The 27,197-nt window shown below is 45.9% G+C and overlaps 1 long non-coding RNA gene across 2 annotated transcripts; it reads left to right on the plus strand.

The window, feature by feature from the left end:
* The first annotated feature begins 241 nt into the window (after positions 1 to 241).
* Positions 242 to 14,091, plus strand: LOC138105589 (uncharacterized). Of its 2 annotated transcripts, none has more exons than XR_011148541.1 (4): positions 242 to 431; positions 5,159 to 5,303; positions 6,459 to 6,594; positions 10,880 to 14,091. It is a non-coding gene; the product is annotated as an uncharacterized lncRNA (long non-coding RNA). The 2 variants fall into 2 exon arrangements; XR_011148542.1 differs by lacking the exon at positions 242 to 431 and adding an exon at positions 4,439 to 4,491 and having other exon boundaries at positions 5,075 to 5,303.
* Positions 14,092 to 27,197: the final 13,106 nt, after the last annotated feature.

A 27,197-nucleotide genomic window follows, 5' to 3' on the forward strand; every position in this document is an offset into this window, starting at 1 on the left:
CTTTCCAAGAGTTTCTTTCCCTGGGCTTTTGTGCTGGGAGCGCGGCGTGCACCACACACCGACTCCCCCTCCTCCTCCTCCTCCTCCTCCTCCTCCTCTTCCCCTTCCCCCTCCTCCTCCTCCTCCCAACCCAGCCCCTCCGGCTCCCCCAGCAGCGAGGGGCGAGCGCACACACGCACACGCCCCCCCCCCCCCCCCCCGCGCGGTTCCCGCGCAATGCCCGCGCAGCCGCGCGCAGGTTGCGCGCTCCCCCCCTTCCCCCGCACACACACGCGCATCCCCCCCCGCCTTCCTCCTCCTCCTCCTCCTCCCCTTCCCCGCGCAACCCACGGGCGCTCCCCGCGCCGGCAGCGAGCGGGGCGGCGGCGGCAGGACCGGGACCGTGCGCGGTTTTTACGGACCCCGCATCCCGGGAGGCTGCGGAGCGGCAGGCAAGGGCCGGCGGAGGGGGCGCGGGGCTGCCGCGGGGGGCCGGAGGAGGAGGAGGAGGCGGCGGGGGGCCGCGGCATCGCGGGGCTGCGCGGGGCGGCGGGCGCGGGGGCGCGGCGGGAGGTGCCATGTGCGGGATGGGGAGGCGGGAGAAGAAAATTAAAAAAACAACGTGGAGGGGGAAGGGAGTTTTGTTGGGGTTTGGGGTTTTGTTGTTGTTGTTGTTGTTGTTTTGGGGTTTTCTTTTAATAATTAAAAAAAGAAAAAAAACCTGAACCGCGTCCAAAATGGCTTCTAAAAAAAGGGAGAAGCCAGCGGGGAAACCCGGATGTTGGATACAAAGGGGCTGGAGGGGGCGGTGCGGCGCGGGGGCTCCGCGGGCGCTGAGTGGGGAGCGGCGCTGCCCGTCACGGCCGCGCCCCGCGGGGAGGCCCGGCGGGAGCGCTGGGAACGGGGGGAGAAGGGGCAGGGTTAGGGGCAGGGGGCTGCGGAGGGTGTGTGTGGATATGGGCAGGGGGCTGCGGAGGGTGTGTGTGGATATGGGCAGGGTTAGGGGCAGGGGGCTGCGGAGGGTGTGTGTGGATATGGGCAGGGTTAGGGGCAGGGGGCTGCGGAGGGTGTGTGTGGATATGGGCAGGGTTAGGGGCAGGGGGCTGCGGAGGGTGTGTGTGGATATGGGCAGGGTTAGGGGCAGGGGGCTGCGGAGGGTGTGTGTGGATATGGGCAGGGTTAGGGGCAGGGGGCTGCGGAGGGTGTGTGTGGATATGGGCAGGGTTAGGGGCAGAGGGTGGGGGTGAAGCTTTAGGGGCAGAAGGTGTGTTTGGATAGGGGCAGGGGACTGCAGGGGGAAGGTTTGGGTGAAGATTTAGGGTCTGAGGCTGGAGGGAGAGGTTTAGGGGGAAAGTATGCGGAGGGTGTGTGTGGATAGGGGCAAGTTTCGGAACAGAGGGCTGCAGTGGGGGGAGGTTTAAGGGCAGAAGGTGGCTGAAGATGCGTGTGCCTAGGGACAGTTTTAGGGACAGGAGATTTAGTGGCAGTGGATAGGAGTGGAGATTTAGGGCCAGAAAGTGGCAGAGGGTTTGTGTGGATAGGGACAGGTTTAGGGGCAAGGGGTGGCAGGAAGAGACTATGGGGCAGGGGGTGAGGGAAATGCAAATAGGGCACAGAATGGCAGAGCAGGCTGGCGGGAGAAATTTAGGGGCAGAAGGCTTGAGCAGAGGGAAGATTTAGGGGAAGGGCAAGATGAAGGATATGTGTGGATAGGGGCAGGTTTAGGGACAGGGGGATGCAGGGGGAAGGTCTAGGGGAAGGGGGAAGGTTTAGGGACAGAACACGGCAGAGGGTGTGTGTGGACAGAAGCAGGTTTTGGCGCAAGGGGCTGCAGGGGGGAGGTTGAGGAGAAGGGGGCAGGGAGGAGAGGAAGAGAGGCTTGAGGGTAGGGGGGCAGTTTTAAGGGGCAGTGGATGGAGAGGAAGGTTTAGGGGAAGAGGGTGGTGGAAGGCATGTGTGTGGATAGGGGCCGGTTTAGGGGCAGGGATGGCTTAGGGGGTTTTGGGACGGGGTCGTGGGAAGCGCAAATAGGGGCAGGGGGTGGTGGAGGGGGCTGGAGAGCGAGGTTTAGAGAAGAGGATGAGGCAGGGGGTGGTAGAGGATGTGTGTGGATAGGGACAGGGGATTGCGAGGGGGAGGGTTGGGGCAGGAGGCTGCAGGGGGGAGGTTTAGGGCCAGGGGGTGGCAGGGCAGAAGGTTTAGGGACAGGGAATGGCTGGGGGAGCAAGGAGTGGGAAGAGTGTGAACAGGGGCAGGGGTTGGCAGAGGGGGCTGGCAGGGGAGGTTTTAAGGGCAGGGGGTGGCTGTGGAGAATTGGGGCCAGGAATGGTGGAGGGTAGGGCTGTGGATGGGGTGGGGGGAGGGGTAGCTATAAGGCAAAGCCACCTCAGTGTCTTGGAAAAATTCTCTGGCCCCTTGCCTTCCCAGAGGAGAGGGCAGCACAGCCCCCACCAGGGGAAGGAATAAACCGTGTCCTTGCAGAAAACCCGGTCCTCTTGCAGGCAGTGGGAGTGAGTGCTGCCTGCTCCTGTCCTGGAGCTCCCTTCACCCACAACAGCCCCTTGACCCCAAGATCCAGCAGCAGCAATGGCTCAGTGACAGTTTCCAGGGTCCCCAGGGCTGAAGGGGCACCTCAGCAGAATCCATTTTTAGACTGTTTCAGGGTTAATAAGGTTTTCTCCATTGCCAGGATTACAGGAATTGAATGCTCTCCACAATTTATTTTAATTCTAACTAAATATTATGGCAATAGGGAGCACCAAAGGAATCTTAAGGGGAAGGAAGAGAAAGGGGGAGACACTGAAGTTGGGTTATTCTCAAGACTTTGGGTCTGCAAGGTCCAGTGACTCCTTGGAGAAAGGGCTGTGGCCTGGATGGATGCTGTGCACAGCAGTGAATCGCAGGTCAGCTCCCTCGAAGTTGTCCGATGGGGACTAAGGCTGAAAATATTCCTAAACTCATTTTCTTTTTCCTCTGGAGAGAGATAAGAGTAAACATGAATCATTCTTCTAAAAGTTTGAGAAGCGTTTTGTTCCAAGAAGAAATATGTAATTTTTTTTTCTTCTTACAGTAACAAGTTCACAGAAAGCTTCAGGAGGCTTTTACAAAGGCTTGTAACCACTTTGAAGCTGGAAACTGTTTTTATATACGTACAGCACTTGCGTAACAAGGTCTTGACAGTGAATGGGATTCCTGGGTGCAGTTGCAATAAAGTGATTAATAGTATCATTCATGGTATCATACCTCACTCATAGGTTTCCTGTAAGTTAAGAGGAATACATTGGCAGGAACACACTGGTTGTGACTTTAAACACGATACTCTTGGGGGCAAAGTTACGGCTAACACATGCACTGGAGGGCAGTGCAATCAGTAAAGCTACGTAAAGGGCTAAAGAAAACCATTTTTAGAGCAAAAAGGTGTGGAAAAACAGGACCACAAAGATCTAGTTCTGAGCTAGTTCTGTGGCACAGAGAAAGCTAAGTGGATATTGCCACACAGCTGGTGAAACCAAGGACAGAAAACAAGAAGTGTCTGTCAAAAGGATGGGTCAGGGGTGTTTATCATTCAGAAATGCACAAGTTGGGTGTGGGTTTGTTTGGTTTTTTTTTGTTTTTATTTTTTTAATATGGACACAGGGAGGACTGATTTTGTCACCAAAATGTTTGTCACTTGCTCGTGGCACAAATCACTGAGAAGGCCAGGCAAGATGCAAAAGAGGGTGCAGAACACTTGTCAAAGGAGAAGTAAATGTCCTGGCTGTGGGCTAAAGCAGCTTGGGATGCATTTGGGGCCTCAAGAGAAGTGGCAAATAGTGGGTCAATATTTCCTACAAAGCTGCTTATTTCATTTGAAAGCAAATAATGGGTCAATATTTCTGCTTATTTCGTTTGGGGATTAAGTTGTTAAACAGCTACCACGTGGCTGACGCATGGAGAAATGTGCGGGGTGATAAAATACGACCTAGTGTTTCACTGTACCAGCATCCCATGATTAGCTCAAACGAGACATTTAGCTCGGTCCAAGAAAACATCAGCCCTCGGGAGCAGGCGGGGTGAGTAACACAGGATCGCTTGGGCTGCGTCCCTGCCCAGCCTCAAAACACTCCCTGGCCAGCGCTGCTCCTATTTTTAATCGCTGCGCTATGAAAAGCCCCGTTCCGCAGCACCTGAACTGGCGCAGCGCAGGCAGGACTCGGGAGCGCGTTTATCACGCGGCTGTCATCGCTTTTGAGGAAACGGGCCCAGGGAGTTTCGGATGTTGTCCCAAAGCCACCCGGTGCGACAGGCACAGCGTGGCCTTTCTGCACCGGGGCAGCTCCTGCTGCGAGGCGCAGGCAAAGCGATCCACCCACGAGAGCTGGACCCGGGGGATTTTTTGCCCAGGGCTCAATGACACCCCGAAGTTGCATTTATTAAATCGCCTCCCGTCTTGTTTACATTGTTTCGCAGGGAGGTGTTTACCCGCCCGAAAAGCTGAAATGTTTCCTCTACTTGCAACACAAAAGCGCAGGAGTGAGTATTGTCGCTGGAGATAATGTTACAGCTTTGGCAAGATGACGCTTAAAAACTTCATCAGCCTTCCAAGAATTTCGGAAATAGCGATGAATAAGGGCAGAAAGTGCTAAGAGCAGGCAGTGCTTGCAAGAAGTGCCCTCACCAGCAGCGCTTTCAAGAGCTGTTTTCTGTTTTCACTTATCATTAGAGCTGCACAGCTCAGACTGCTTTTAAATAATTATACTTAACAGTTTAAAAACCCTCCCGTGCTAAAATAAATTTTAGCTAAGATGGTTTATGCTTTGCAGCCTCACATGACACTCAATCTTTCTCGTGTGACTCTTGTAACAAGTCAAATTCATGTATTTTGATACTGCGCACGCGATTAAGATACTTGGATCACTTAAGCCCGCACAAAACTGCAGTGCTCGCATGTCATTTATCTTAAAATCCCATTGTAGCGCTCGTGAAGTGTAATTTCTTCAGTGAATGGAAATTTATACTGACAGAGGTGTTATAAAACATGGAAAATACTGGGAGGAGAGGGCCCAACGTTTTCTTTATCTCTTCAAGCGTTCACTAACGGGGATTTATTTTTCAGCTCAGCGCAGGTTACAGAGCTCTGGTGCAATTAAAGGGACCCGTTTCCAGACTTCTTAAGCAAAACTCCCATTATTTGCAACAGGTGGGGTCTGTGTGCTGCGGCCTCGAGGCAGCAAACTGGTTCACGAGCTTCACTTTCCATGTTGGTCCCTAAAGCTACTTGCAGAAAATCACCCAAAGAAACTCCTGGGATCCCAGCCTCTACCTCCCCGTTTCAAAATGCATGGGTAAGAAAAACCAATTTATATTCATAACCTTGAGTAAATAAATTGTCACTTTAACTACACATTTTATTGTAATTAAGCGCTTCCCGGTAATAACCAACCCACACTATGGAGCTGTTTCCTAATATAACGGCAAGGCAAGTTCTCAGCTGAGAGCACAATTAGGAGGCTTTTAAAAGCACAGACCAGTTGCTACAGCAGGGTGATGTTGCACAGTTCTCAACATGTGGAGAAAAGGTGGCTTTGCTAAAGAGCTTTGTCCTTATTTTCAAGAAGTGCTGTTGCTGTGTGGTCAGCAAAATGAAACCTCACCTGCGGAATTTCCCAGCAGGATTTTTACCCAGTATTAGCTTGAGTCTGCTCCCAGTGGATTTGTCTAACCCCAAAGGGAGCATGACTGAGGCAGATTTAGACCTTCCCCAGCTTTCTAAGGACTCGTTGCTGTCACCTCTCCATAATGTGGCTACAATTAACTTTGCTGGAATTTCTATATTTGAAGCAGCTTGAAATTAGAGCCTGAACTTCCAGACATGGATGCAGATAGTCTTTGCTACTGTCTGTACGAGCCCTTGGGCTTCACACTAAAAAAGCCCACTTATGTTGACAAATTTGCCCTTTGCAGTCTGGCTTCATTGCGGCTGAGCAAAAATAGCAAGTGATACAGCAGACAGAATGGGCCCTAAACTATATTTTTTGATAGCTTTTCTTAGCTCCAGACTAAAGAGCAAGGCATCAGATGTTGACAAATTAGCAGGGAATATACGGAGCAAAGGGATTTGTTACTGAAATGCCCACAATCCAGCAGTTTTGCTGTCCCCCAGAATTTGAACTTTTCCCTTGGTTTTCAGTTGTATTTTGATTCGAGTGTAAATACCAGCCGCTGGCACATGTCAGCTGGCATCAGAGGCGCGTGCCAAAGCTTTGTTCAGGTTGGAGCTTTAGTGTCGTTTTACTCATCCATGGATTTTGTTAGGACTTCTGGGGCATAGCTCATTATTTTTACCACTGTAACCACCAGTTGTTGTATAATTATTCCTCTTTAAATCCAGGAGAGCTTGTCTGGCCTTTTGGGTGGGGAAGTTAATTGCACGAAGGCTCTGGAGGATGGGTGATGCTGGACAGTAACTGTACCATCTCATGTTACCTGCCCCCAAAAAGGAGAATCCAGGTGCTAATCCATACCCCCAAGCCATGCCAGCTTGCTGGGTACCAGAGCACACCCACACTGAGATGGAGACTTCTGTGCTGAGACAAGGAGGATTATGGGCACCGCGTGACTAATTCTGCAATCACGGTATGTGTTTAATTGGTGAACGACTGCATTTTCTATCCTTTTTTAACCCAGGTCACAGTGCCAAAGGACTGCCTGATGTTTGAGGTTCCTTTCAGGTATTTTCTTCATTGAGGTGCACTGTGCTTAAGGTTACTGTTGTTGCCAGCTTTGTCTTATGCCCTCAAGCACTACTTTGCCTTCTAGTGTTGAGAAACCAGCATTCAAATTCCCCTGAAACACCAGGCTGTGCTGCTTTCACAGCTCACAGAGGGCTTTCCCTCAGCCTCAGGTACAAAAGCTCTGGCTGCTCCAAAGTCAGTGACCAGGAGTCAGGAAAAGCACAGTTTAAAGATATATATATATATATAAAAGCAGACTACAATCCCAAACTTTAGACATGTCCTGCTTTTAAGCTCTCTGCCTCAGATGCCCTGTGAAATACAAATAACAGCATTGATGATGTTTAGCTCATTAAAAAGTAAGTATTTCTGACTTCCAAGAGCGTGTGTCGCAGTCAGTTGAAGTCAATGCAGGTTGAATTCAGTGGAAGGAAGATATTTCTACCAGCTGATGGTACGTGACCATTCAAACAGTTTACCAAGTGCCACGGCAGCAAAATTACTTCTGTTTAAGACTGCCTGGTTGCCTGGCAGGAAAATGTTCCCAAATTGGTGTAGTAACACTGGAATCACTTCCTGGTGACAGTCCTGTTGACTGACAGCCTCCAGTAATGGCAATCTATTAATCTCTTGCTCTGTGGCCATAAAGCATTTTGTCCTTCTTCCATTAAAAGCTGAAAGTAAACAAATACAGGTCCCATCATCAGATCATTTTGCTTGCATTCTTGCTGTCTACAAAGCCTCTGCATGAGATGGACAAGCAGAAGGGCTAAAGAAGATGTCCCCATCATTGGCATAAGGCCAGCCAAGGTGTGACACTGCAAACGTGGGGCTCAGGAGCCACTGAGTTGCAGGGGTCATTCCACTTTGCTGTGCACAACAGCCCACGTTGCTGACACTGTCTGGGGGAAGGGCGAGGTGTGAAACCTGCTCTGAGCTTGGAGCATGTTTGGGCCAGGTGAGGGCAGCCTGAAGTGCTGCGTGCCTTTGGGTGGCTGCCAGCAGAGCCTCTGGGGTTTTGCAACACCTGAAAAAGAGCCTGGGAATACAACAGCCCTTGAATCTGCAGTGAGGAGAGCCCTTAGTCTGCCCCCCAACCTTTTCTGCTTAAGTTACCATCCCCTGTAAAAGAGGACAGGAATTCTTTACCCACATTGTGTTCAGGTGTTGATGTTCTACCTGGAAATGCAATGCAGGTCTTTTAAAGCACATATGGTGGCTACAGCAACCTAGAGCCAAAGCCTGTCTTCTCTCCTGCTCCCTCGCCTTCCTCTCTCCCCAGGTGTTTAGTTGGCAGAAGAACATCTTTCAAATTCCAGTATTTTATTTTAAACTGGTTACAATTAAGATTTAACAACGGGAAAGTTCTTACAGAGGTGCCATGTCCCTTTGAAATGGCTGTGCTGAAGAAAATCATCCCTATCCACCCTGCAGCCAGCTGGACTGCACTGCAGGGTTAATTTTCACTGTTACCTGTGGCCTTGTGCCTCCTGACACACTCAAGGCATGTGTGGAAGGACCAATAAAATATGTCCTGGAGTGTTTGGTGTATTTTTAGAGTTTGTCCCAGATTACTGGCCTTTGTCCCAGATTTCAGTGGTTAGGGTATAAGAATGCCCGGTGGGGCTGAGTGCTTCCTGCCTTGCTCTCAGGAAGGCTTTAATCAGGAAAAATACCCTCTCAGAGAAGGCAAATAATTAAGTTTTTGTGGCAAATCCTCTATTGCCATTAGCAGGAGATGATAAACACTCAAGACCACAGTATAAATAGAGCAAGGCAGATGCACTAAGATTTAAAGTGCAACATTATTGTGTTACATGGTACTGAGTAATGAATTGGACACCATAACAAGGTAGTTTTCCTTTTTTCTTTACTGGGACCAGAGTTTGTTTTTACACTGTAAGTTGTCTGTCTTGTGGGGAAACGCTGGTGCAACCCTCCTGAAGGAAGCTCATCCCACCTGCTGGCAGTGTGCAAGCAGGCAGCTAACGATGGAAGGGATCTTCACATGTCATCCCATCCATCCTCCTCCTGTTGGCAGTGGTTAATTGATGTATGGCAGTCCTGGCAAATGCTCATCCAACCTCCTCCTGCAGTGCCCCAGCCTCCCAAGGCATTACGAGTTTTGCGTGCAGAGCTTTTTTCCTCCTGTGCAACCTCAGCCTTTCTGGTGTAATTTGGTCCTTACTGAGCACATGGGGAGCAATTCTTCCTTTTGCTTCTTCTTCAGCTTTGTCACATGGGAAGATGGTCTCTCTTTATCCTGCCAAAGCCAAAACAATCAAATTCTTTTGTCCCTTCCTTGTATTTCTGGTTGTGCAGCATGACCCTCACTCCATCCCTGGACTGCTTAGCCATATCTCAGGGGCTAAATTCCCTTGCTGAAGTCCTGGGCTCCCCATGCCAACATATCTGTCATCCACTCTTCAGCTCTGGGGGTCTTCTCTGGATTCATCCCTCCCAGTTACATTGCAGGTCATTGGGATGCTGGAGAGCTCCCTGATGGACTCATCCAAGCAATTTCTTGCTTTCATGGGCTTCCACCTTGGTCTTGCCTCTTTACCTGCCCACCAACTACCTCTTGCCAAGCTGCCTTCGTGCACTTTCTGCATAGGACATTCCATGTGTCATAACAAATACGAAGTATAAAAACTATTCTGTGAAGATTCCAGTCACTGATGCACCAGTTTTGTAGGGATGTGAGAGTGACACATTGCCAGTACAGATGCAGATAAAGTCCTGCTGCACCCAGTCATGCCTATGAGAACTTGCTTTCCTTCCCAGTGCTCCCCAGTACTCAACTCTTGAACATTTTGGCACAGTATCAATGATAAATGTATTCACAAGTGAGAGCAGACAGCACTGCAGGTTCTGATGCCAGGGTATTATGGGTTCTTGGCATCAGCAGTGCCTCTCTGTGGATTTCAGACGAATGAAACAGAAATATTTTTATAGCCAGCCTCAAGTTTTTTATCTATTTGTAGGTGTCTTGGTTTTCTCTAAATAGGGATTAGGTCCTTTGGAAGGAAGACTGCATTTTATGTCTTGACTTTCCTGGCCTTTAATGCACCCAGGCCGCTCTTGCTCCCAAAAGCCACTGATCTTGCCCTTTATTTTTACCAGGAAGCAATAATACAGGAAGCAAACAATCTGTTTTCTATCTCTTGTGGCCTACCCATGCTGTGGGATGGTGCACAGACCCTTAATTATTCACCTACATTAGTTCAAATGCTTGCAAGTGGCTACTAATATCAGGTGTGAAAATAATTCAATAATAATGGAGGGAGAAGGATGATTTTTTAAAAAACCAAGGATAGTGTGAGACAAGAGTGAGAGGGGTGAAGGGCATACAGAAGAGGTACTGGCTGGGGTATTCTGGTGTCCTGGGTTCCAGCTCAAATTTCTGCAGAATTTCTGATAGGCTTTTCTTTACTTATCTGTTAAGTCCAGATCAGAATGGGAACAACAGACTTTATCCACAGAAGTAATTAAAATGTTGCACTCCCTGGCAGGGGAGTTAAAATCAATTTCTCAAACACAAGATCAAGAGCAGTTGGCCAGGCTTCTGCCATGTGGAAAAAGATCCAGGACTGTGATGCTTGGGATTACAGCTGAAACCCAGTGCTGCAAAAATCCAGCAGTTCTCCTGGGATGCCTGTTCTGAGGGGCACACACTGCAGAAGACATGGGACAACCCCTCCATTCCACTTGGCGAAGGTCTTAGCTCAAGGACAATTTCCACACCTCAGGAAACACATGGCTTAGCTGGGAAAAGCCCAAAGAGGTGCATAAAGAATGGCTGGAGGTGTAGAAAACTTGCCATTGAGGTAAAGCTGGGTGAGAGAAGTGTGTGGTCTGAAGAGGGGACTGAGCTGACACAAAACAAGTTGCCAAATACATGCAAGGCTGATGCAAATAGGAGTGGCACAATGTGTCCTTGTACCTTCTGCAAGTAGGATGAGTAATCAGCTTCAGCTCCAGCAGGAGCAACATAGGTAAAAGATTGGGAAAAAATTCCCAGTGCTGGGGATAGTTTAGCTCAGGGATATTCCCACAGCCTCTGGTGGAATTGGCACTGCAGGAAGTTGTTAGACAAAGCTCTTGCATGGATGGTTGAGGTGTTGTTGATTGTACTGGGAGCCTCCTAAAGGGATTTATCCAACTGTTTTTTTTCCTATTTCTTCCAGTTGCCACTGAAATCATTGGAATTCAGCTCTTCAGTGTTTGGGAAGACCTGCCACAATAGCAGTCCCCTGTTTGTAATCAAGAGGATTACAAGAGCAATCAAATGCATACTGAGCTGATGTGCAGCTCCCAGGATTGTGGGGGGCACAGAATCTCGCTGAGAAGTACGTGTGCCATAGCTGTAGAAGTTGGTTCTTCTAAAGCATTGAAAATCCAGCTTTTCTTTCACAAGGAGATGCTGCACGTGAGGAATATCAGAGGTTATATTTAGTGTTATTTAGTGTTACAGAGGCACGAGGGAGATCTCATTAGAGCCCAGCGACAACGATCTGTTATAAAGGGAACAGGAGCAATTTCTAAGTCCTCAAAAAATAGTGTGTCTCTGTTCTGCCCTGTCCTCACTGCCTGCTGCTGCTCTAGGACACAGCTTTCCTGAGAGAAGGATCTGTGCCTGCCTGCTCAGTTAGCCCCGATACATCACGTTTTATTTGCTGGGGGACTTGGACAATGAGCAGCAAACACTCCTGTTCCTATTTTAAACACATGGAAACTGCAGTACAGAGAAATAAAATGACTTGCACAGAGTCACAAAGCAATTTCATGGCAGGGCTCAGACCAGAGTCTAGTTCCCTTGCTCCCAAACCCATGTGCCAGCCTTTCTTTTCACTGACCCTTAATTTTAATCACCTTCCAATAAATTCTGTTGGCCTTTGCCAGTTGACTTCCATGGGACTAATGCCAGGTACCAAATGAAGTCACCTGGAATATTGAAGCAAAAGGAGGCAGTATTAGATGCAAAGAAAGAACTGATGGAAGAGGAGAAGTAGATTTTACAAAAAAGAATAAAAAGGAGTAAGTTCTAGTGCCGCTTCCATAATATCATTCCCCTTTTAATTTGTGCCTGATCAAAATTAAAAAAAAAATAGATTGCTAATATTAATAAATGAAATGAATCTTGAATTTTATAATAGTGGAGGAAATGAAAGGACCAAAGTAATATTGTGTTGTTAACTGAGATTTTAATAATGATTCTGTCTTCAGTTGGTGCATTTATTCCACAGAAAGTAAATCATTAATGAAGAGGAGGGGAAAACAGTTTTGTGGTGATGGATTTTTGAAAGAAAAGTTTAATTTTGCTTAACTTGTAGAGACTCTGAAATATGCTTGGAGCACTAAAACTAAACCACCACCACCTCAAAAACAGTTTTTAGAGGCGGAATTTAGCCAAGGGGCTGAGAGTGCCTGGGGTAGGATGGAGCGATGTCCACGGCTCCGTTCTGGGAGAGCTGAGGTGAGTGAAGAGGTGGGTTAGGGATGTTGGTTTGATGGAGGAAGGAAGGTTTGCTGTTACTTGGTTGCATTCTAATAGGTATTTCTGAATGACACCTGGAGAGCAGTAGGATATCATCCTGACCCTAAACCAAGGGAGATCCAACTGGGCTCACCCCATATTTTCTGTGGGCTTTATCAAGACCTGCTTCCACCACGTCCTTTGCAGTGGGGAGGGTGGACTCAAGCCCCTCTCAGTTCTTTGAGGGTATTTGACTTCCCAGGTGAAGAAAAAACCCACCACTATCCACTACCCACCACTATCTTCAACCACCTCCAAGGTGTTCCCAAAAAAGGGCTCCCTGGAGCAGCCCCCTGGTTTGAAATGTCAAGCACAGGGAGGTCTCACAACAGTGGAGAAGAAAAACATCTCTGTAGCTGAGATTTGCTGCCCAAGAAAAAGCAAATACAGAACGTACATCCCTGTGTGTGCATGAAGGAGGTGGGGGAAAATGCAGAATTCCCCTGATTCCTTGATGAGCACAGCACCCCGAAAATGAATGTAGAAATTTGCAAATTAAACCACATTTCTGTATCTAAATTACCAAATCAATAAAGAGATGTAAACATTAAACAACATTATATGAGAGCCTGGAGTGTCACCACAAAAAATTAGGACTATGTAATTAAAAGTACAATGCAATTTATTTTTATATCTTTCTTCATTCAAATCAACAAATCTTATTACTTACCCAAAAAATGTAAAGCAGGCTGCAAACTAATTCAAAAGATGAAGATGAAGTGGCTATTGAAAATCCTATGTTTCTTGTTCCCTTACATCTGGCAACAGTCATGATTTAATATTTTAACTACTGTGATAGGTTTTACTGCTGAAGAAAAGTGCATTAATTACTATGGGAAACCTAAAAAAAATCTAATTAAGAACAATAAAATCACTCTTATTGACTGGGAAAAATAAAACTATGTAAAGGGAAATGAGGGATGAAAAAGCTGACAACACACAAATACTAATAAATGTCTGTGCAGGGTAGAAAACACACTTGTGCTGTTACTGGGGGTGTGGATTTGAAGTCTGGCTGGAGATCACAGTTTGGCTAAAGCTCTTCTCTCACCCACTGGAAGCACCTTCTAATTATCTGCAGCTCAGGGAGTTGAGTTTGCTCTGAATTCAGCTCAACGTGTCTGTGCAGAGTCAGCCCCACTGGCTGTGTCTGAAACAGCACACTAGAGCAGGAGATTGAGCTGCATTTCTGAGTGTAGTGTGGAGTAATGAAATAATTATCTCAAGAGGTGCCATCCTTCCTGCAAAGTCAGAGAGGACACGTGTGAGAAAGCAGCCCTGTGTCCCAAACACTCATCATGTCCTGCCCGGGGACACCACAAGGAGGAATCGCCACAGGCAGATGTGAATCCATCTTTCAGCCAGCCACAGCCACTTTGAAATAATGTAAAAGGAACCTTTCTGTGTGAAATACCCACCACCTTGTTTGCTCAGCCCCAACTGAAGCCATCTGTTGGCTCTGCTGTAAGGAAGGACTGGCACCCCCATCCACGCCTTCAGAGGATCCCCAGGGATGTAGGGCTCCTTTGGGAGCAGGTGCCTCTTGTATCGGCCAGAAACAGCAGCCAAATGTGTTAGGAGGTGTTTGTCTGTATTTTCCAGATGTGAAACTAGATGGGACTGTCTGGTTTTGTCATTGTGGGGATTGGATTCTGGGGCTGTGATTTTGAAATTTCATCCCTCATGATCTTGAGCATTCTTATGATGGCAATACTTATTTTCTGCCCAGCTTTACTGCCCTCATTCCTAAAGATCTCATCCCAAGACACTCACCAATGTTGAAATGTCTGTGGACTTTAAAAAGAAGGGAGAAGATGCCACAGGGTCAACATTTACACTAAATATTTAAATAAATACATGTGATTTAACTACTTCAACTGATATTAATAGTATTAATGCCTTTTCAAGCCAGAGGTAATCCTTTGATCATGTATATTTACTTCACACATAAAATAGATCGCAGGAGTTTGACCAGTTCTCTGGTACCAAATCCAGTAGCTTGCATATCATTAATATCTCCAAATATGAAAAATTAGTAGTATAAATTTTGCACAGTCCTTCCAGGATTTCAAATCTTCATCAAAGGCAAGAGGAATTGTCTGAGGAATAAGGACTTCTCAATTCAGTGAGTGCACACTGTGCCAGAGAGGAAGAAATGAAATGAAACCTTCGCAACAGATGATCCTATTATAGATGTGTACTTGCACAGAAAGCCAGAAAAAGGGGGCTGCAGCACCTCAGCTATATTTTGGAGGTATCACTGACACCCAAAGTTGCACAGCTTTGTGCTCAAAGGTAAGCATGTTCTCCTTTCCCACCTTCTCCCCCAGGAAACAAGGTTGCAAAGCAAAAAGCATGGACAGGGGTTTTATGAAGGAGTTTTGATTGACTGGGGGTTATTTTGCAGCACAAAAACATCCAAGCAGTAATGCCTTTTGATTTGCAAAGAATTTTTATGTTGAACCTTGCAAAACACACGAGGGTTACTCAGGAAGAGTGTCACATACACCATGTGCAATGATCTGCACAAGGGTTGCAGAAACAGCCTTTAGATATAAAACAGGAATAAGCAAAGCTTAAATTCACTCTTTGAGAGGAGGATAGAGGGGCTTTGATGTGGTAGCATCTGAAGGTGTTGTATTAGGACTTGCCATGCTGTACATGCTCTGCTAATCCGGGATCCATAGACATAGGACTTTGTATAGTCTATGTGGAGCTCTGCACTGCCAGACACCCAGGGCTGATGCAATCCTAGCTCACACACGGCTGTGCCTCTGGTTTGTGCATGGAACTGGGAGCTTGGGCTCACAGAGGCTGTGAGCTGTTGCTCAGGGGTGGAATGTTTCACCTACCTGAGTTTGGGACTGCCTCTCTGTTGTGGCATCCCTCAGTCCAGCTGTAAATCTCTGTGCACTGCAGGGTACAGGGAGAGCTGCACCACCAAGTGCCTGAGGTGCACCAAGAGCACCAGGGCAGGGGAAGGTCGTGAGGGCAGTGGTGGGATTAGGCTCAACTCATTTCAGATATTTACAGAGTAGACCTCTAAGTGAGAGCTGTCATGCTGGGCTTTCCAGGCAGCAAGGAGAAATAGGTGGGTTTATTACGCCATTCATCTGCTCTGTTTTAACCATCTCCTTTAGGAAGAGATGAATCACTGTATACTCCATCTACAGTATTGACTGGCTGTCCATTGACTTGCAAGGGAACCACAGGTGACCTGCCCAAGTGCAGATTTCTGCTTTACTGGGGTGAACCTGCTGAGAACTTCGTGCCTGTGGTGTAGGACTTGGCTGCTCTGAGCATCTCAGACTGTGGCATTTCAGTCAATAACTACTTCAGCAAGCTTGGTATTTTTGGAGAAGCGACACCCCTCAGGAGGAGTTTGTGATGTTAAGTAGGCAAAAGAAACAGCACGTGGGAAACAGAGATGCCCTGTGGTCAGTAGGAAATTAAGTCTGTGCTTCCTGCTCCCGCAGCATGTGCCTCAAAACCTGCCTCTCTTTTATTGCAGGTTTTCATATCTTCAGAGAGAGATTAGTTCAGGTGCGAACTCATCATACTGATGATAAGTTCATGATGACTGCTGTCATCTCCCTCCAAACTGAAGGGGTCCTGTTGAAGCCGTATCTCATCCCCTGTGGCTATTGCTGCACCTTGTCCTCAGAGCATCAGCTGCTTCTGAGGAAGCCTTAGGTCATCAGGAAATAAACTGTCTGGGTCATCAAGAAAGCGTGTGCTTGAAAGAGAGAAAAAACCCATCATACTGTAGGAGCAAAAAAGCAGAAAACCAGCCTACACGTGTAAGAGTGGCAGCCTCTACAGTGTGGTGTGTGTCCACACGTTGTTTCAGAAGCCATCTCCCTTCGGCTGTGATCACTCTCGACTGTTTGCAGTCTGTGTGCGGTGACGTGCACGGAATATTACTATGAAAATGTGCATTCTTGTTAATAGGTATAGTTTAGGATGATTGTTAGCAGAGCATAAGGCCTTATTGATTGAAAGTGGCATATGGCAAGGATGTATAATGATTTGCTTTGGCTGCTAGTTTGAAATCCTATTCATGGGTGAAAAAAAAAACCCCACTCGCCTTTGCAGTCAGGCTTCATTCTTTCTGCAGCATGTTTTTCAAACCAGGCCATTCTACAAGTGATCCGTAGGAGAGATTTCCTGCTCTCCTGGGTGTGTGCTCAAAGCTCTTTTCAGTCTTACCAGGGCAGGTCACAAGAACAAAAACTGAAGTTATCATATGCCTCCCATTGAGGGAAAGGTTGGTTGTCTTGCAGTTCTCTCTCTAAAACTCTATTTCTGGGCGTTTAGTGTTTAGGAAAGTTGGTGGACTTGAAAACCTGATCACAGTAAATGCCAGAGATAGGTACAAGGCTGGTTTCCAGCAGCATTCCTTGGTTCCTGGTGGGAGAGGGTGTAAATCCTCACCTGCAGCAACAGCCTTGTGGAAAAGGTTTTAATATTTTTTCCAATTGCATTTTTGAAAGGCAAAGATGCCAGGGCTCCAGCAAGCTGCAGGGAAAGTAAGCTCTTCTCTGGATCCAGCTTCTCTTCACAGGGGGAAAAAAATGCGTGTTCCTACATGGCATTAGCAAATACAGAGTAATTAACCTGAGGTAAAATCCCAAAGCAGACAAAGTATTAATAAATGTGAACTGACAGAGATAAGCCCTGAGGAGCTCATCTATCTTCCCCATGCTTTAGCAGGTCCAAGTGAAGCTGAAGTTGTCTCACCTGTTCTGCCTTGTGTGGACTGACAGGGTAAGCACAGACCTTGCACTGGCTAAAGCTGGCACCTTGTGAGTCCTGAATGCCCCCACCCCCCATCACTGGTGCTTCTGAGGAATCTGTTGAACCTCAAGAGAGTTGTCCTGAAGGATGACAGCTCAGAGTGGCACTGTCCTGGTGCTCAAGAGCAAATATGGCTGCAACTGATCCCAGTACTGACCCCAGCACCTCCTCAGCCACTATTGCTGGGGGGCAGTGCAGGGAAGGGTTTTGCCAGGTTGGCTGGACATTGGAGGAGAAGGTGATCCCAGCAACCCAGAGCTATCTGGGTTGCCTTCACTGAACAGGGAAAAGCTGCAGGGACTCATCCTAACCCAAATGGATCAGCTCATACAGGAAGATAACTAGCTGGCAGAGGAAAAAGGTATGATCTGTGCCCATTCCTATAAGCCTGCAAACCTCCTTGACTTTTATCTGGCTGATGTTCAGTGTTATCTGAACACTTTTCCTGGCAACAGCACCAAGAACAATTCAAATGGCACTCACTTCACTACTGGAGGCAGAGCTTTTGTGTTTCCCCACCAGCAAATAAAGAGCAGAGCCGAGCCTTCATGTATGTCTTTTCTGGGAACTGATGCTTTCTAAGAATTGCTTACAAAGAATTAAGTGATCTATTTGATTGTCATCCAGAAGTCCTGGGCTTGGTAAATGATCTTGCACAATTCTTTTTTCCAGGAAGATACTCCTTCAAGAAGGTCTCAAGGATTTGCCTGTGGTAGGCAAAACAGGGCACCCTTGAATAAAATAACCCAGAGCAGGCAAATAAATGGAATGTCTTTCATTATACCTGTCACCAGTTTATTTACTCCGTGTCCTCTTTCTGCCATAAAAATCTTGAGTGATTTCAGCACAGTAAAACATCTGCACTCATTTTCAGAAAATAACAACAACTGCCAATGCATGAACTCACTATTTTCTCAGAACGCCTATTGTTCTGTGTCCGGCCCTTATTGTTTCTCATCTCCTGTGAGTGGTTTACAATCAAATCCGCTTTATTTACAGTGGAAAGCAAAATATGTCAGAGCAAGACAATTGACTATAAGCCTTTAGTCAACAACAGCTTATTTTTGTGCAGGCTAAAATGTAGTAATTTCTTGCCTTCGTTGAAACCGGTGGCAAAATTCCCATTGGGAGGTGTCAGTTCAGTCCTGTGCCAGGTGCTGGGCTCCTGCTAAGTCTAAGCTGGTGCACCTTACCATGCACCTTCTAAGCCTGGATCCAGCACACACAGACCATCTTTCCACAGGCTCCACGAGCCATCCTGCAGTGAGCACTCACAATTAAGGCCTTGTATCAAACAATACTTTAGCATTGTTCAACTGGTTTGGTGCTTAGGGACTTTAGTAAGATACTGAGCTGTCAGCAGGCAGATCATCTCTATCCCACAGTGTCTCAGTCTTTACTCTTGGTTTGTGGCCAACATCAACTCCCACTGAAGGCCTTTCTTACATAGTTTTCCAGTGAATGCTTTCCATGGGGTCATCACATCTCAGAGATAAACACTGAAAAGCTGAAGCGTGCTATTAAGCTTCTTAAAACATTAGAAAGACAATCATTTTGACAGAAGAGATGTTAATCACACTTCTATAAAAGCTTTTCATCTTCAAAGCATTTAACCAACATTAATTACATGTAATTGGCTTTTCCACGTACATCATGCAAAACACACCTTTCATGTCACTTGTCTCTGCTATCTTACCCAGGATTTCTGAGACAAAGCTGTGCCTCTCCAGTGCAGCACAGCTTCCTGAAGCCACCTGAGGCCTCATCTTGCAAATCCCAAAGGGCAACATTTACAACAGCAGTTGTACAGAATACAGACACCTCAGGTGAACTGAGAGATCTGGGAAAAAAATAATGCCATCCCACTTGGGTGACTGCAAAGCTGTGTCTCCATTTCCCTGACAAAATCATCTGAGGAGACTCTGAAATTTCGATGTCCCCCTTGCCTGGGGACGTCCCTGTCTTCACCAGGCCCATCCAGGTCCCACACCCACACTCTGGTGTCTGTCCAAAACATCCAGGACGCCCTAGCCAGAAGCAAGCTGCTCTCTGGACTCCAGCAGCACTGCATTTGATAGGCTAGAGTAAAAAGAGAAGAGACCACATTTTCCATGGATACCTTGTGTCCAACCACTTACCCAAGAAGTCGAGAACTTGGGTCCACTCCCTTCATCTGCTGGGGGATGTCTGAAACCCCCATCTGCCACCACCTGCCTTGCTTTTCTTGCATGACCTTTTCATTGGAACAACTGCTACATTCAGCCACAAACAACCTGAGAAAGTTAAGATTTTTATTCCATTTTACAGCATGTGTGAGACAAAAAAACTTTCTTGCCCAGTGAACTGTCAGAATTCAGCTAGGAAATACGAGTTCCATGTGTCCTTGGAAGAGCTGGCGAGTATTCAAGCTCCCTGTTGCTCAGGGCTGAAAGAAAAGGATTTTGGAAGCATAAGTCACAAAATAGTAAATTTCACCCAAAAGGCCAAATGAAGAAAATGCCCAAGAAAAGAAAAAAAAATGTTTACAGGGACTAGTGCACAGAGAATTTATCCTGGACATGAGCACTGGTTGGAGGATAAGGTTCACAACAGGTAAGAAATCAAACCCAAGCACTATCTGGGATCAACAGCACCACTCAGGTCAGGAGTTAGGTGAAGGTCCTGATAAGTGTCTTCCCTCTGTTTGGCTGCCTTTCAGAGGGCAATATTGAAGGTGATATTATGCTTGTTTTCATATTCAGTGTAGAGCCATTTACAAGCTGATTAGCTCCATCACTGTTTATATGTGTAGCTAACAGAGCTAAAAAATGTGCTGTTAGTTCAATGGCTCATGAAGGTATGAAGGCTCCACCTGGCAGCCTGGCATTCCTGCATTGCCTTGAAGTAAATAAAGGTGCTTTCCCAAAAGTTCAGCACTTTGCTAACTTTTATTCTTGGCCCTCAACTTTCATTCTTAACCCTAGATGGCTGCAAAGCCCTTAAGGGGGCTGCTGCCCCCTTAGCTGGAGTCGCTGTTTATTTTCAAGACACCTTCCACGACCTCATTTTCAAGATTATAATTCAGTTGTTGGCCACACAGTTCTGTCAGACTACTCCCACCCTGGAAGTTAAGTAAATGGTTATTAAGTAAGTGTGTTATTGGTTCAGAGCTAGGAGACTCCACCTTGCTGGATTGAGCCCTTTATTCATATTTCCTTTTAAACTTCTCCAAGTAACCCCAAACAGGCTGGCAACACTAAGTGCAGCGTTACAGGAGATGACTGTGGCAATTTCTGAATGACAAGAGCATTTAAAAGAAATGTCAAGAGTCTGTGGGCTGCAAGCTTTTATGTTTCAAGGAGAAACAAGAACAAAGGAGGGACAATAAATCAAACGCAACAGCTTAGCATGCTCCATGTCTGAGAGTTAACCTCTTGAAAGCCACGTCCCTGACACAGCGAGGGCCACACTCCTTTGATCGGGTCCATTATTTTGTGCAAAGTGATGGAAGCAGCAGGGTGGGCACCTCTGGGCATGCCCAGGGGCCACGTACACTGTGCTTTGCTTGACATGTGCTATGCATTTATGGGTTAACATCAAACATGAGCTGATTTATAATTTTTAATCAAAAAAGGATTATAACCTAATAAATCGTAATAACGTATTCTGTCTGGAGGTTATGTGGTGTAGTCATATAATATACTGGTAGCTTTGCTCTCCTGAGCCTGGAGGATGGTGTAAAGTTTTTGATTTGTCAGTAAAGTGTTCCTTGGAAATGCTTAAATGGATCAAGACCCTCCAAGCACCATGATGCAAATGATGATCCCCTTGGGTGGAGCCTTTCCTGCTGTCGAAGGTTTTGGAGTACTTCAATGAGACACATTTGGAAGCTTACAGCACCCCTGTGTAATGAGGATCTCCTCTTGCTTTCAGAGGCCAAGTGTTTCTGGTTAAGTGCTAATTATTGACAGTTAGCTAGTTGAATCTAAGCATTAAACATATCAAACACATCACTGATCTTAGAGCCCTAAGGAGTCCTCCAGCCACCAGAGGGTAAGCATTGGTTTGTAAGGGCCCATCATTTTTTGAAGTTAAAAAATTATGGCCACACAAAGGAAGACTTAACCCTCGCTACTGGATTTCCTGGGTTTTGGTTCTCCCACCCAGATAGACTGGTATTATCCTGGGGAATCTTTGAGCAAGCCAGACCTGTCAATTATCAGAGGGGATTTCTGAGCCTTCTGTTCCCAAAGAATGATCATCTTCCCTCCAATCCTTACTCTGCCTCCCAGCAAAAGGCTGTCCTGGAAGAACACTTACTTCCCAGGAGACCTAATTAACATTACAAGACTAATGGAGACTAAGCGTAAAGAATTTTTAAAAAGTCCTTTGACTGCAGTGCCATTTTTAAAGCTGCTCCTCCCTGCTCTTTGTTTGCACACAATGGCTGAACGACCACAGTGGGGATGGGGCAGGGGTCAAGAGGTCCAAGGTATTTTCAAGCTAGTGTTAACTATCTTGCTGTTACCTCACGCTCTTCCACTATGTTTGCACCCATCTGTTGTTTGTTTCAGCCTCTTCCTAAAGCTGCCTTCTAGCCAGGGATGTCCTCTTTGTGTGAGTGCAAGTGCATGTCCTGATAATGCTCCATGGGTGGTCAGGAGAAAGACCTCAACAGAAGCTCTTAGTCTTGCCGCATCTTCACCACTGCTGGAGGATAATGTCACCGGCAGCCTGATCCGAGCCGTAGGAATCTTAAAAGCAGTTTGGAGCTACTCCTTTAACACTGGTTTACTAATTAAGGAAAGATTTCCAAACCAATCAGATAATGAAATCCATCAGGATCAATCAAGTCTGTGTCAGTAGAATCGCTCTCAGGTGTCACAGAGCCACAGAATCATTTAAGTTGGGAAAGAACCTCCGAGACCATCGAGTGCAACCTTCGACTGACCACCGTGCCAACTCCACCATGGCACCAAGTGCCATGTCCAGCCATTCCTTGAACACCGCCAGGGATGGTGACTCCACCACTTCCCTGGGCAGCCCATTCCAGTGCTTAACAATCCTTGCCATGAAGAAATTTCTCCTCATGTCCAACCTGAATCTCCCCTGGTGCAGCTTGATGCTGTGTCCTCTCAATCTGTCAAACATGAGAATGTGGAGAATGTGTCCTGTGTCAAGAGGAGAGGACGTTTCTCAGAGGGGATCCACTTACAACCCTTTGGTTAGGAATTTTTTTCCAGTACAGCTGTGATCTTGTAGATATACACCCGGAAAAGGCAACTTTTTTAGCTTTTTTTCCACTAGGCTGTAGTTGAAGCTTCTACTTTCTCCAGGGTTCAGCTAAAACCAGCCTGGGCTGTCAGTCTTCAGTTGCAATCTTTTGTGATACTCAACTAACCAGTAGGTCTTAGACATGGAATTCTTACACTTTCATCTTAATTTTACCAAAGCATCCTAAAATACTGCTCCTTCCACACTCTCTGTGTAAAGAGGGCACACAGAGTGTCTTCTCTCTCCCTGGCTCAGAGGAAATGGTTGCCTTCAGATTTTATTGTACTAGCATTGACTGTATTCCTATAATAAAAGCATCTGCCTGGTATTTCCAAAATCGTCTTCTGGGAAATAGCAGCTGTCCTTTCACTGTTTCATTGAAATTCAGGATGAAAAGGGGTGTCTGTCTCCCCACCTAGGCCCAGACATCCTCACCATTTCTTTCCTTGCACTCTTTGAAAACCTCTTCTGCCCTTTGCTTCTTAATGGTTCTGATACAAAAGCAATGAACAGAGCAGTGCTGTTCCTAACAGCCCATGAGCCAGCCAGGCTGTGCACAGATGAAGATGTTAGATCCGAATCTATTTCCTGGGAGAAAGGGATGCCTGTGTGAACAAACAAAAGCTCAGCCAAGTTCTCAAAACAGAAAGTTTTCTGCAATCTCTGAGTGGGATTTATCCAAAACCCTGTCATGAAACTCCAGATTTCCAAGAACAGGACTTGTTGGACCTGAGAGAATCCACCCAAAATTCCTCCAACTTAAAGACTCTGCAATTAGAAATTAATTTTTAAAAAATAATCTCAGTTTAAAGCAAAGTCCAACTGCAAACAAAGAAATGAAAAGCAGAGGAGTCTGCCTAATTCAGACAAAGTGCTACAGAGAGGAGCCTCGCTCACCACAGTCATTGCCTTTCACCAGCATGTTTCTGGAATGTGAAAACTGGAGTTTGGAGAACAGGTAATTCACAGATCCAACTCAGCCTTTAATTCTGCTTTGCTCTTAGCACATCTTGACCCTAACCCCGATCCAAAAGGATGGATGTTACTAATGGCTGCATACAACAGGCAGAGTTCTAATCTCCTCTCCCCTCCAGCCAGTCTCCACCGTATCTGCAGCATCTGACTGTGCCCTTAATAGGCAGCTGGATGAGCCCATCTATTACCACCACAGTCTTTGCCAAACCTGAAGGCTTTCAAGCCTAAAATGGGGAGCTGCCACAGTTTGGATTAAAGACACCAAAGGCTGTCTTGGTGGAGCTGCAATAGATCTTTTCTCTGAGGGTGAGATAGCAAGAGAGTCATGCAACACACACCTATGGCTTGTGTCACCCAGCTTCCCAACCCAGCCTCTCAGACTCCCTGCACAGCTGGCGTTTTGGGGAGCTGGAGATGCAGTCCTAGGGTACAAAACAATTTCTGCATTCTTGCTGGGTGAGACACAGCAAGCTGGGAATTCTCAGGGAGGTTGTTTCTTTACCTGTGAATGTCCCTCAGCAAAAGCACCTAAAAGAATTCATGCTGCAGCTTTGGGTTTACAATCAAAGTCTGAGACTGTATTGCAGGTCTTAAGGAGTTACCATTTTTTATGAAGGCAAAACACCCATTAAGGACTTCTTTAATTGTACATGAGCCCTGATCTTTGTAGCTCCAATTTTATAAAATGTGTTCAGCTCTTATTGCCTTAAACCACCAGAGGTTACAGAATTGTCCCCAGTTTTTTAAAGACCTGATTTTTCAGTCGCATTTTAGGGTGTCCTGGGACTGTTATGAAAAATGAGGCTTTAGCCTTGCTAATAAAGAAGTGATAATAATTAGAAAATCTCCTGGCCAGTGCAGGTTTTATAACTCCATAGATACCACAGTATTAACATTCTGTTTGTCCACCTGTTAGAAGAAACAGATCTGAAGAGTCATAACTCTAAAACAGTGGGTGACAATTTAATGAAAAATTGAGCTCTGCATTTAATTTCCTTTTAAGTTCAGTTGAGCATTCTGTGAGATCAAAGGGGCTTTGTGGCTTGCAAATGATCTATGATATCAGAGAAACAGATTATAACCCAGGCACAGTTTGGTATTTAAGTAAGTATCCGCTTTTAATACCGATGTTTAAAGTAGGCTAATGGAACTAAAGCACAAGGATAATTTCCTATGATACAACTCTATAATCCAGTTTAACGTATCAGTTGAACACTAAAAGCATATTCTGAATTTATTTCAGTGCTTTGGTCCCCTGTGGAAAGTATCCTGAGACACCATAAAACATTTTTAACAAAACAAAAGGTTCTGCCTTAGTTTGTAAGATTTTGGGGCAGGGACTGCACTTATGCACTTGTAGAATGCCTGGAGAAATGAGTCTCTTGGGTTCAGTGTATGGACAATAGTTAAGCAACAGCAACACTGCATGTCAGTGAGGATTTACTTTTAGTGTGGGTTCTTGAGTTCTACATAGAAGGTCTCTATCTCCCCCCTTCATATCCATGCAACATAATTGTGGGCAGTGGACTTGAAAAAAGGAAAATAAAAAGAAAGAAAGCTATTCAAGGTTAAAAGGTGCTTCTGTTTTGTTTTCTTTGGGTTGTTTTTTGGTTTTTGCCTTTTTTAACAAGACCCTACAGCGGCAGATATCCCATATTTTCCTTTTCAGAAATGACCATGCTCCAAATTACACCTAGCCAGGGGTTTCCCTCCATGGCTTAGAGAAGATGCTGCTACAAACTCACTTCTGTTGCTTGAACTCTTCTTCCCCCTTACTACCTTAAATTTATGGACAATTCATTCTTGTTTATTCTCCTGATAGTGTTGTCCTTCAGGCTAATAGGTCTATTCCCCCCTTAATGTTTACCTTCCTGATAGGTTTATAAGCCATCATTATGCACATCTGTCTTTCCCAGGCAGAAGGAGTCACATTTGTAATCTGCTCTTGCAGAGCAGTTTGATGTTTCCCTGATCAGTGTTCCTTCCTGCCTCTGTCTGAATTCATCAGTTTTGAACACCAGGGATGGGAATTGCTCACGCTGCTCTAGAGGCCTCACCAGCCACGTGTACAGTGGCATTAATACAGCTGCAGCTTTGCTAGAAACGTCTCCTGGTGCATCCCAGGCTGGCATTAGCCTGACATGATGCCACATGGTGTTGGGGGCTCAGACATCACATGATTAACCAGTGGATCTGGGTCTTTCTCTGCAATCTCAGCAAATCCACAGAATCTTTGATTATGCCAGGAATTAAAGCAAAGTGCACTCAGGGTTTAGTTTCACCCCCTCTCTGCTATTTTAATCTGTGAGGTCATCCAGACATTCCTGTAGGGTATCTGGGGCCCTTTCAGGACTGATAATGCCTCTCAGCTTGATGTCACCAGCACACTTCTTTCCCTCCCTTCTACCCTTGGTGCTGAGACCTATCTGTATCTTTTGTCCCCTAAAGAAGTCACTGCTCAACTCAACTGATTCATATCTTCTCAAGCTAATTCCTTGCCCTTCTCATAGTCTCTTGCTTATTCTTGCTTTTGCCAACTAACTCACCATTTCTCATGTTCCATTGCATAAAAAGCAAGTTAAGATGTTTAGGTGGATGGAGAATGATGATGAAATCCCCAGTCAAACTAGCACCACATTTGGAGTTAGCTCCATTTTACTGATGCCCACAAGGACTAGTCTGCTGCAAATCTGGTCTGGAATATCAGTTGTCTTTTCTGTGAAAACAGCAACAAACCCTCTCATGTTTTCCTGACTGGAGGTATGCTGGAGATTTTGATTTCCTTATCACTGATTTGTAGAGATGAATATTTTGCTGCACTCATGATTAAAGCAGCTCTTTGAGCTGGCTCAGGCAAGGCTGTCATGGCTAGTTTGGGATGCTGTTGATGCTGTTGTAGTGCTGCTACCTGTGGCCTTGCAAGGAACAAGGCTGGTATTTTCAAACAAATTCAGAATATATGCTGAAATATCAACGGGACCTGATGCTTAGTTCCTCTGCTTTGAAAGTTGAAATTTACAGGCATAACGCTTCACATCCTAAATTCTATTTCTCATATCCCAAAGTGAAGGAGGAGGTATCTAACTAAGAACAAAAATGCATGATTTGGCTGTCAAAATAAGTATGTGGTAAAGATATCCAGGACACTTGAGGCAAGTCAATACCATGTAAAATCTACTTGTGCTCTTCTGCAGCAGCAAGTGGGAGAAGTCTGACCATTTCAGATGGTACTAGATACATATCTCCAGGGAACTGAACATGCTTCTTCTGGCTAATGGAAAGAATTTGCTTTGAAGAACATTATTGGGCAAATGGATACAAACCTACAGCACAACAAAGACTGAAGTTTTGGAAGAAGCTGAAGAATAAAGATTTGAGGTCTGCAGGGAGCCTGTAATGCGGAAAAATTGGAAGAGTTGGGTCCTGGGAGCAGGGCAAGAAGAATAGCAAAGACCCCAGACTGCATCCCAAAGACTTCTTTAACATCATTGACCCTACTGACCCATTTTTAACTGAGTTCCCTCTTCTGAAGCTGGACAGACTGAGGTCAGCAGCTTTGCTTGGACAAGAGGAGCAGGAGAAGCACAAGAGAAAGTATCTTAGGATAAATTAAAACATAGAAGTATCAAAACTTGATCATCAGTTGTAGAAGGAAAGGGTAGGTGCTTCGGTTTTTACCTCATTAATCCAGTTGTTCCACTGGAAAACAACTCTGCCTTGCAGTTAATCTTCAAATAAATATGATCTTAAAATCCAGTGGGTATTTGTGTAACACAGGATAACTGTCTTAGTGAAGCTAAATTAAATGCTTTTGGATAAACTTAATTTGGCCTCCTGCTGAAATGGTTTTCTGAATGAGATGGAGAGGAAATGCTTAACTCTTGCTTGGAGTAAGGATGGTGGCACTCACTGACAGCCAAATACTCCAAATAGTCTGTTGATGT

The sequence above is a fragment of the Aphelocoma coerulescens genome, chromosome 2 (genome assembly GCF_041296385.1).
Source record: "Aphelocoma coerulescens isolate FSJ_1873_10779 chromosome 2, UR_Acoe_1.0, whole genome shotgun sequence".
Classification (NCBI taxonomy): domain Eukaryota; kingdom Metazoa; phylum Chordata; class Aves; order Passeriformes; family Corvidae; genus Aphelocoma; species Aphelocoma coerulescens.